Source organism: Ursus americanus, chromosome 8 (genome assembly GCF_024610735.1).
Source record: "Ursus americanus isolate L20-20 chromosome 8, mUrsAme1.1.p, whole genome shotgun sequence".
In the NCBI taxonomy this organism is placed as follows: domain Eukaryota; kingdom Metazoa; phylum Chordata; class Mammalia; order Carnivora; family Ursidae; genus Ursus; species Ursus americanus.
In genome coordinates, this window is record NC_142134.1 from 47,365,931 (window position 1) to 47,376,696 (window position 10,766).

At 32.2% G+C, this 10,766-nt stretch overlaps 1 pseudogene; it reads left to right on the forward strand.

Moving 5' to 3' along the window:
• The first annotated feature begins 2,575 nt into the window (after window positions 1-2,575).
• Window positions 2,576-2,784, forward strand: LOC123804120 (U2 spliceosomal RNA; annotated as a pseudogene).
• Window positions 2,785-10,766: the final 7,982 nt, after the last annotated feature.

Genomic DNA, 10,766 nt, shown 5'->3' on the forward strand with positions numbered 1-10,766 from the left:
CTAATGAGAGCTGATGATTACACATATTAAATACCAAGGCAAAAGTTAAATGAAATAGCATTATGTAAATTTTAAGTTTTTATGAAATTTCTGTTGTTTAAACAAAACCCTAGGGCTTTATGTCCCTGATGTCTATCATCACATAGTTCTATCATGTGTAATTATCAGCATAACTACTTACATTTTAATCATAAATGTACATATAGGAATAATGTTCTTGGAATATGAATTATGTTGATGAATTATTTAGAATACTGAAGAATGAATTTACTTGAATGGCATGCTAAACTTATAATATTTTTCAAATTATATGCTAGACTATTGAGTTTCACTATAGGATACTATACTAAGATTAAATCATATAGTAATATAGATAATGAGGTATTCAAATTATTTTCCTGCTTTCAAATGGCCTGAAATATTATTACATATTGGTTAAATCAAGTCACTGAATTTCTTCATACTCTGACTATATTAATTTGATTACTTCTTGTATAATGTTATTACATAAATGAGAGAAGAATGTTGTATATTATAAAATAGACTGAATTCATGTATAAGCATTATTATAATTAATTTACAGATATATCATTGCCTAAACAAAAAATAAAATATCTTAGTCCACTATTAACCAAAATCTTGGACATTTAACTGATGGCAAAGTATGGAAGTTAATAATATATGTGATTTGATAATTGCTAAAGCACTTGCAATATATAATACTAAATGCAAAAACAGACTGATTCTTAAAGATATATTTTTATATATTAATATCAGATACGAGGAACAGTACTGCTAGTCTATCAATGTAATTGTGATTCATACTTCACTTTTGCTTAAAGAAAAACTCACTAAGCAGATATTTAAGTAACATGAAGCCAACTGCCTACAAAAAAGCTAGTGTAAATAAATTCCTATGCTATCTGATCATTTTTATTTTTTTGTTTTTATATGGACATTACTTAGCATTTGAATTTTTAAATTAGTATGCAACAGTACTGCTATAGACTGAATGTTTGTGTCTCTCCAAATTCATATGCTGAAAACTAATCTTCAATGTGATGATATCTGGAGGGGAGTCCTTTGGGAGATTAGTACTTTTATAAAAGAGACCCCAGAGAGCTTCCATGTCCCTTATAACCACCTATGAAGACACAGTGAAAAGATAGTTGACCAGGGACCAGGATGCGGGTTTTCACAGACACTGAATCTACTGGCACCTTGATCTTGGCCGTGAGAAATAAATTTCTACTGTTTATAAACCATGAGTTTATATCAGTTTGAAATAGCAGCCTGAGGAGACTAAGACAATCACTTTCTACGTTTATGTTCCAAAATAAAGAAAAAAGATATAAAAATTTTTCTATGAATTTATGAGAAATTTCCTCTAATCTTATGATCTGTTCAGAATATGTGAATAAAGTTTGCTAAATCTATTAAAGAATAAAAAGTAATTGTATAAAATAAATTGCATTTATTTTGCTTAGCAATGACACGGATGGAGCTAGAGTATTATTCTAATGAAATAACTTAGTCAAAGAAAGACAAATAACATTATTTCACTCATATGTGGAATTTAAGAAACAAAATTTAAGAAGCAAAGGGAAAAAAACAAAAACAAAAAACAGAAGTAGGCAAACCAAGAAACAGACTTGTAACTATAGAGAAGAAACTGATGGTTACTGAAGGGAAGTGGGTGGAGGGGATGGGTGAAATAGGTGATGGGAATTAAGGAATCCACTTGCTGTGATGAGCACTGGGTGTTGTATGGAAATGTTGAATCACCATATTGTACACCTGAAACTAATATTACAATGTATGTTAACTAACTGGAATATAAATAAAAAGTTAAAAAAAAATAAATTGCATTATATAAACATATGTTGTATCAATATCTTCCTGGAGGAAAACAGAGAAGTTAGAAGAGTAGGATTTATTTTGAGCATAAAGTCTATACTTTTAAAAGATAAAAGAGGGTGCGGGAAGGATGGTTAGCAAATGAAAGTATTCGGTTGCCATGTGAACCTGATGCCTTTAAAAGGGGAGAGGGAGAAAGCAGGATTGGGCAGAGAAAAGTTCCATGCATGGGGCAATTTTGCCATAATCCCAGATAAACTGGTAGGGATGATTGGAGCAGATTGCCCATTAGAAGAGACCTACATTGGACAGAAATGGCCAGGTCCATGCTCAATCATTGGGTTGGGGCTGCCTGGAGAGAGTACAGCCTCAGCTTGAAAGCAGAAAAGGAAAAGCGTCCTGAATCCACTAACGGATGGAGTCTGTCAGCTAATTACACCGTTTGCACTTTAATGGCAGGTTTTTCCTTGAAGGAAAAGCAAGCAAGCAGTGCACCTCTTTGCCGCCATATACACTAAATTCATTTTCATTGAGAGAGAACTTGAAATTTTTTCAAACTGCTAAAACATTATGTGAAATAAAATTATAGAACAGTACTTAAGCATTAATTAGTGTATTAATTATTAATTACAGAAAAATGATTGAATAATGAACATTTTAGAATCTTTTAAGTTGTTTATGTTACTCATTCAAACTTCAGCTTTAAAAATATTATGCAATCTCTTCCTGGTCTTTTGGCTAAGATCAAGTGTAGTTAGTATCTGTTCTCATCAGTTTAAAAATATTATTCCCAAAGCTGAACATTAAAATAGCAACATCTGAGATCTTTAAGCATAGACTAAACTGTAATTTTTTAATGGAAGCCTCCCTGAAATGCAATTACTGGGGAAGGATACTTGTTATTATTGAACATCTGGCAATATTATTTTGTCTATAATGCATGTGCTGCCATTATCTTACCCATTCCTTTTTCTTGACCAAAGTTTTGACTTCCCATTTTTTAAAAATTTAAATTAATGATAATGGAGCTACACCTCTTGACCCACATGAAGACATACATCATCATTTTCTCAACAAAATGTAATTAATTGGTGATGGCAGTATTTAAAGAATAGAATATAAAAATTCACCCCATAATTATAACGAAAAATCTAAATCCATTGATGTTTGATAATTGTAGTATTTCCCCATGCTGACATCAATCTGAATGTTGACTGACACAAGCCACTTGTAAGTTATTTACAGGCAATTATTGTATCATTTTTAGATCTATTGACATGTTACTGCTATGACCACCTAATGCACAGTGCATATCAAGAGCTGTCAAACTTGACACCTGCTATTAAGAAGCATTTTATAATAGGCATCATAAGCAAAACAAATATCTTTGTGACACTGAGTAAAAGGAAACTAAATAATTTTTAAAGTCACAAGTACACAATACATTCATACACATAATGCCGATACTAAAGTTATAACGTCGCACAATGCTTACTAATATTGAAAATATGAAAACCATCAATGTACTTCTTGTTTCACAGTAAAGCATTTTGTGACAAGGTTTAATTTTTAATTCTTTATTTTTTCAAGTTATAAAAATTTTTAAATGTGCATATTTGATTATAATGTTTTATGATGGTGATATAAACATTAATGTAAATAATAATAACTATATATTAGGCACATTTACTGTGGTTAAGCATTTACATACACTACCTATATTATTCTTAGTAATCCTAAAGGTAATTATTATCATTCCTCTTTTTCAGATGGTATAATTATGACTCAGTAAGAAAATTTTTTGCCCATTAGTCTAATAAAAAGTAGAGTTGCTATAGGTGAATGGGATTAAGAGCTACAGATTTCCAGTTATAAAATAAATAAGTCATGGGGATGAAAGGTATAGAATAGAATTAGTCAATAATATTGTAATATGTTGTATGGTAATAGATGGTAACTACATTTAACACGGTATTTTGTAATATATGTAATTGTCAAATCACTATGCTGTGTACGTGAAACTAATAATATTGTATATCAACTATACTTCAATTAAAAAAAGATTTATTTGGGGGCGCCTGGGTGGCACAGCGGTTAAGCGTCTGCCTTCGGCTCAGGGCGTGATCCCGGCGTTATGGGATCGAGCCCCACATCAGGCTCCTCTGCTATGAGCCTGCTTCTTCCTCTCCCACTCCCCCTGCTTGTGTTCCCTCTCTCGCTGGCTGTCTCTATCCTGTCGAATAAATAAATAAAATCTTAAAAAAAAAAAAAGATTTATTTTTTTCTGATTACAAAACAAGTTTAAAAATCAGAATGCAAGGCAGCATATATAGTATCCTAGCCTATTTTTAAATAAGCATTTACACATAGAAATCTACAGAGGAAAATAAAAACTAAATGTCAACATGCACACACACACACACACACAAACAGTAGAGCTACATTTGTAGTAGGGATGTAACTCACTATATACACTATCTTTCCAACAAACTACAATAAGGCCTTCCTAAAAAATGAATACCAGAACCAAGTCAGTTACCCAGGATTAGACCTTATCAATGAGCTAAATTGGGATTTTTGAATGATGAAATATATAGTAGTGATATTTGTACACAAGGAATTAAAACAATGTAAAGGGGTATCATTTAAAGTCTCCACATCATCAGAGAAATGTATTTCTGTTACTGTCCCTGTATTTTCTATCCTTCTAAATGTGAGATCCAGAAAAGCTATGCATATTTCAGCTCCTGGAGTTTCTCAAGTGGGGATGCAAATTACAATTTCTCTTATTCCTATTATTTATCTGGTAGGAAGGGATCACTTGCTTTATGAATGAGAGCTCCATATCACTGAAGAGGAATCCTACTCAAAGGATATTATTCTTGGTATGAGAGTTTAAAAAGTAGAGTTAAAGAAATTGAATCTGTTGCAGATAATCTGCAGTGGCAGAGATTTTGCTAATGAGACCAAATTAATAGCTGCACTTCCTACAAGAGTAATGGATACATTATTCACAAGCATAAGTTTGAACTCCCTTTAATAAAAATATTTAATTATATAACTCGAAAACTGTTCGATTTCTTGACATGTTAGAGATAATCCCTCTGAAAAAAATATGTGTAAAAGAAATAGCATAGTGTGACTGATTTGTTTTCCTTTCTTTTGGGGAGGTAGGGGCGGAGGGAGAGGGAGAATCTTAAGCAGGCTCCACGCCACCGTGGAGCCAGACGTAGGGTTATATCTCAAAACCCTGAGATCATGACCTGAACCAAAATCGAAAGTTGGATGCTTAACCGACTGAGCCACACAGGAGCCCTGTTTTCCTTTCCTAGTCACAAGTCTTCCAATAATTAATTGAAATTTTCACACTTGTTTACATCATAAGAAAAAGTAGCATTAAAGATTTAATGAATTCAGTTATGGATTTTTAGAAAAGCCCTAAAATAAGCTTTTTTCAATGTGTGAGTGCCAGAAATCCTTCATCAGAATTAACAGGGTGCTTGTTTAAAATATAAATTTCTGACTCTATTGAGGTCTACTGAATCTGAATCTCTGGGTATATACCTAACAGATTCCCAAGAGAATCCGAAACACACTGATTTCCCTAATAGACTACATTTAGAGCAGCTTTAGGTTCATAGCAATACAGGTAGGAGCACAGAAAGTTCCTATACACTCCCTGCCCCCCTACACTCACAGCTTCCCTTCCATCAACATCTCACAGCAGAGTGGTGCATTCGTTACAACTGATGAACTTATACTGACACATTATTTCACACAAATAATAAATAAAGTCCACAGTTTATATTAGGGGTCATGCATGATATTGTATGCTCTATGGGTTTGGACACATGTAGAATGACATATGTCTACCATTATAATAACATACAGAGTAGTTTCACTGTTCTAACAATTTTCTGTGCTCTGACTATTCATCCCTCCCTCCCCTCCAGCCTCAAATAGCAATGCTTTTATTTCTCTATTGATTGCCTTTTGGAATCATGTAGTATGGAATCATACAATATGTAGGCTTTTCAGACTGGCTTCTTTCACTTAGTAATATGCATTTAAGTTTCCTCCATGTGTTTTCATGGGTTGACAGCTCATTTCTTTCTAGTGCTGAATAATATTCCATTGTCTGGATGTACCAGTTTATCCATTCATCTAATGAAAAGCATTTTGGTCACTTCAAAGTTTTGGCAGTTACGAACAAAGCTGCTGTAAATATTCATGTGGGTCTTTTTTGTGTGTATAGATATAAGTTTTCAATACCAAAGAGTAAATACTAAATAAATACCAAGGAGCATGACTGCCGGAACACACTGTAAGAGCATGTTTAATTTTGTAAGAAACCACCAAACTGTCTTACAAAGTGTCTCTACTGTTTCGCATTCTCATCAGCAATAAGTAAGAACTCCTGTTGCTCCACAACCTGATAAGCATTTGGTATTGTCAGTATTTGGATGTTGGCCATTCCAACCGGTGGATAGGAGCAACTCGTTGTTTTGATTTTACTTCCCTGATGACATAGGATAGTGAGTTACTTTCAATGCTTATTTTCTACCCATATATCTTTGGTGAGTTGTCTGTTAAGGTTTTTGACCTAATTGGATTTTTCATTTTCTTTTTATTGAGTTTTAAGTGTTCTTAATATATTTTAGATAAGAGTCCTTTATCAGATTTTTTGTTTGCAAAATTTTCTCCCAGTCTGCTGTTTATCTTTCCATTCTATTGACAGTGTCTTTCACGTAGCAGATTTTTTTTTTTTTTAATTCTTAAAGAAGTGAAGCTTTTCAAGTCTTTCTTTCCTGGATGGTGCTTTTGGTGCAGCATCTAAAATGTCATCATCAAACCTAAGGTATTCTAAACTTTCTTCTATGTAATTGAAGCCTTATAGTATTATAATTTACATTGGGACCTACGATCCACTTTGAGTTAATTTTTGTGACAGGTGTAATTTCTGTGTCTAGATTCATTTTATTTTTGGCATTCATTTTATTTTTTGCATGTCTAGATTCATTTTATTTTTTGCATCCTATTGTTGCACCATTTGTTGAAAGACTATCTTTGCTCTATTGTATTGCCTTTGCTCTTTTGTCAATCAGTTTATGTGGGTTTATTTCTGGGTTGTCTTCTGTTCTAGAGATCTATTTTCTATTCTTTCATCAATACCATACTGTCCTGATTGCTGTAGCTTTAAAGTAAATGTTGAGATCATGTACTGTCAGTCCTCCAACTTTATTCTTCTTTAATATTGTGTTGGCTATTCTGGGTCTTTTGTTTTTTTTCATATAAAGTTTAGAATCAGTTTGTTGATATTCACATTAATCTTGCTAGGTTTTTTATTGGGATTGTACAGAATCTACAGATCATTTTGGGAAAAACTGACATCCTGACAATACTGAATTTTCATATCTATAAACATGGACTATCTTTCCATTTATTTAATTTTTCTTTAATTTCATTCATCAAAGTTTTACAGTTTTCATCATGTAGATCTTGCACTTATTTTGTTGGATTTGTATCTAAGTTTTCATATTTAGGGTGCTATTATAAATGGTATTGTGTTTTTAATTTCCATTTGTTCATTGCTGGTATATGGGAAAGCAACTGATTTTTATATCAATTCTGTATACTGCAAATTTTCTATAATCCCTTATAAGTTCCAGGAGGTTTTGTTGACTTTTTTGGATTTTTTATATAGATAATCATGTAATCTGTGAAAAAGGACAGCTTGATTTCTTTCTTCCAATCAGTAATTTTCATTCCTTTCATTTTATGTCCTTTTCTATGTAGTCTTACACATTATCTAGGATTATAGTACAATGTTGAAAAGGAGTGGTGAGGGGGGATATGTTCCTGGTCTTAGTGGACAAACAGGGGAAAGCTTAGTGGGAAATCTTCTAGTTTCTCATCATTAAGTATGTGTTGTTAACTGTAGGTTTTTGTAAACATTCTTTATCAAGTTGGGGATTTCCCTTTACGTTTAGTTTACTGAGTTTTTACTATGAGTGAGTGTTGTAGGTTTTTAAATGCTTTTTCTGCATCTATTGATATGATCATATCTTTTTTTTTCCTTAGATAGTTGATGTGATGGATTGATTACTTTAATTGATTTTCACATCTTGAATCAGCCTCACATATCTTGGACAAATTTCCCTTGGTCATGGTGTGTAATTATTTTTATACTATGTTTGATTCTATCTGCTAATATTTTGTTGAAATTTTTTGCATGTATGTTCATGAGAGATATTGGTCTGTAATTTTCTTTCCTTGTAATATCTTTGTCTGGTTGGTATTAGGGTATTGCTGGTCTCATAAAATATATTAGGAAGTACTCCCTCGACTTCAATCTTCTGAAAGAGATTGTAGGGAATTGGTATAAATTCTTCCTTAAATACTTGGTAGAATTCACCAGTAAAACTACCTGGACCTCATGATGTACATTTTGGAGAGTTATTGATTCAATATATTTAGTAGAAATAATATTTTGCGTATTGTCTATTTATTCATTTGAGTTTTAACAGATCGTATCTTTCAAGGAACTAGTCCCTTTCAACTAGACTGTCAAATTGTGGGCATAGAGTTGGCCATAGTATTCCTTTATTTTGCTTTTAATATTCATGGGTTCTGTAATGATGCCTCTTTCATTTCTAAAATTAGTAGTTTGTGTCCTCTCTCTTTTTTTCTTAGTTAACATGATGAGAAGCTTATTGATTTTACTGATCTTTTCAAAGACCAGTTTTTGGTTTCATTGATTTTCTCTCCTGATTTGCTCTTTTCAAGTTCATCAATTTCTGCTCTAATTTTTATTATTTCTTCTCTCTTGCTTATTTTGGATTTAATTTGCTATTCTTTTTCTAGTTTTGTAAGGTAGAGGCTTAAATATTTGATTTTTGATTCTTCTCCTTTTCTAATATGAATTCAATGCTATGAATTTCCATTTATAGACTACTTTACTATATCCCACAGGTATTAATGAGTTGTGTTTCCATTTTCATTTAGCTCAAAACATTTTAAAATTTATCTTGAGATTTCTTCTTTGACCCGTATGTTATTTAGAAGTGTGTTGTTTAATCTCCAAGTATTTGGGGATTTTCCAGGTATCTTCTTTTACTGATTTCTAGTATAATTCCATTATGATCCAAGACAGATATTGTTTGACTTCTATTCTTTTAAATTTATTAAGGTATGTTTTATGGCTCAGAATGTGTTTTAGCTTGATGAATGTTCCATGAAAGCTTGAGAAGAATGTATATTCTGCTACTGTTGGATAAAGTAGTCTATAGATGTCAATTACATCCAGTTCATCATTGTGTTGATTTATTATGTTCTTACTGATTTTCTGCTTGTTGGATCTGTCCATTTCTGACAGAATGCTGTTGAAGTCTCCAACGTAATAGTGGATTTATTTATTTCTCCTTACAATTCTATCAGTTTTTGGATCGTGTGTTAGGTACATACATGCTAAGAATTGTCATGTCTTCTTTATCATTACATATCATATGCCCCTCTTTATCATTGATACCGCCTTCTACTTTGAAGTCTTTTTTATTTGACATGTATATAGCTATTTCTGTTTTCTTTTTATTAGTGGTAGCATGAGACATTTTCTCTATTCATTTAATTTTAATTTATATCATGTTTATATTTAAAGTGGGTTTCTCATGTATGATAAATATTTGGGTCTTGCTTTTGATACTTCTGACAATCTCTGTGTTTTATTTGGTGCATTTGGACCACTGACATTCAAAGTGATTATTGATATATTTGGATTAATGCTACCTATTTGTTAACATTTTCTATTTTTTGCACACATTCATTGTTTCTATTTCTTGTTATTGTTTCTATTATATAGTTTTCCACTATTTTTCTGAAAGTTTGGCCTTAATAGATTATTTTATATGATTCTATATTTTTAGCATAATAGTAATACTCCTTTTTTAAAGCTGTTTTTAGTGATGGCCCTAGAGTTTGCAATATACACTTACAAATAATCCAAGTACACTTTCAAATAACACTATATTATTTTACAGGTAGTGTGAGTATCTCATAATAACAAAATAATCCTGATTTTTCCCTATAGGCCTTTGGATCATTGCTGTCATTCATTTCTATCACACATAAGCATACATAATTGAATTCATTACTACTGTTCTGTTTGATCAATTAAGAATAAGAAACAAAGGCACCTGGATGGCTCAGTCAGTTAAGTGTCTGTCTTTGGCTCAGGTCATGATCCCAGAGTCCTGGGATCTAGCCACGTGTCAGGCTCCCTGCCCAGTAGGGAGTCTGCTTGTACATCTCCATCCACCCCTCCCCCTCGCTTGTGCTCTCTCTCTCTCTCTCAAATAAATAAAATCTTTTTTTAAAAAAGGACCCTCTTTTAATAATTCTTGCAAAGCAAGTCTATTGGCAGCACATTCTCTCAACTTTTGTTTGTTTGAGAAAGTCTTTGTTTATCCTTCACTTTTGAAGGATAATTTCACAGGGCACAGAATTCTAGATTGGTGTTATTTTTTTTCTGTCAATACTCATTATTTCATTCTATTCTCTATTTTTTTTTCATGGCTTTGGAGAGACTGGATATAATTCTTATTCTTTTTCCTCTATAATTAAGATGTTTACTCTGACTTCTTTCAAACTATTTTTTTTTTACACTTTGCAGTTTAAATATGATATGTCTGCATACAGATTATTATGGCATTTATCCTTCTTGGTGCTCACTAAGCATCTCAGATTTGTCATTTGGTGTCTGGCATTAATTTAGGGAAATTCTCAGTCATTATTGTTTCAAATATTTCTTCTGTTCTGTTCTCTTCTCTCCTCCTCTTATTTCCATTACACATGTGTTACATCTTTTATAGTTGTCCCACAGTTCTTATATATTCTGTTCTGTTTTTGTTTGT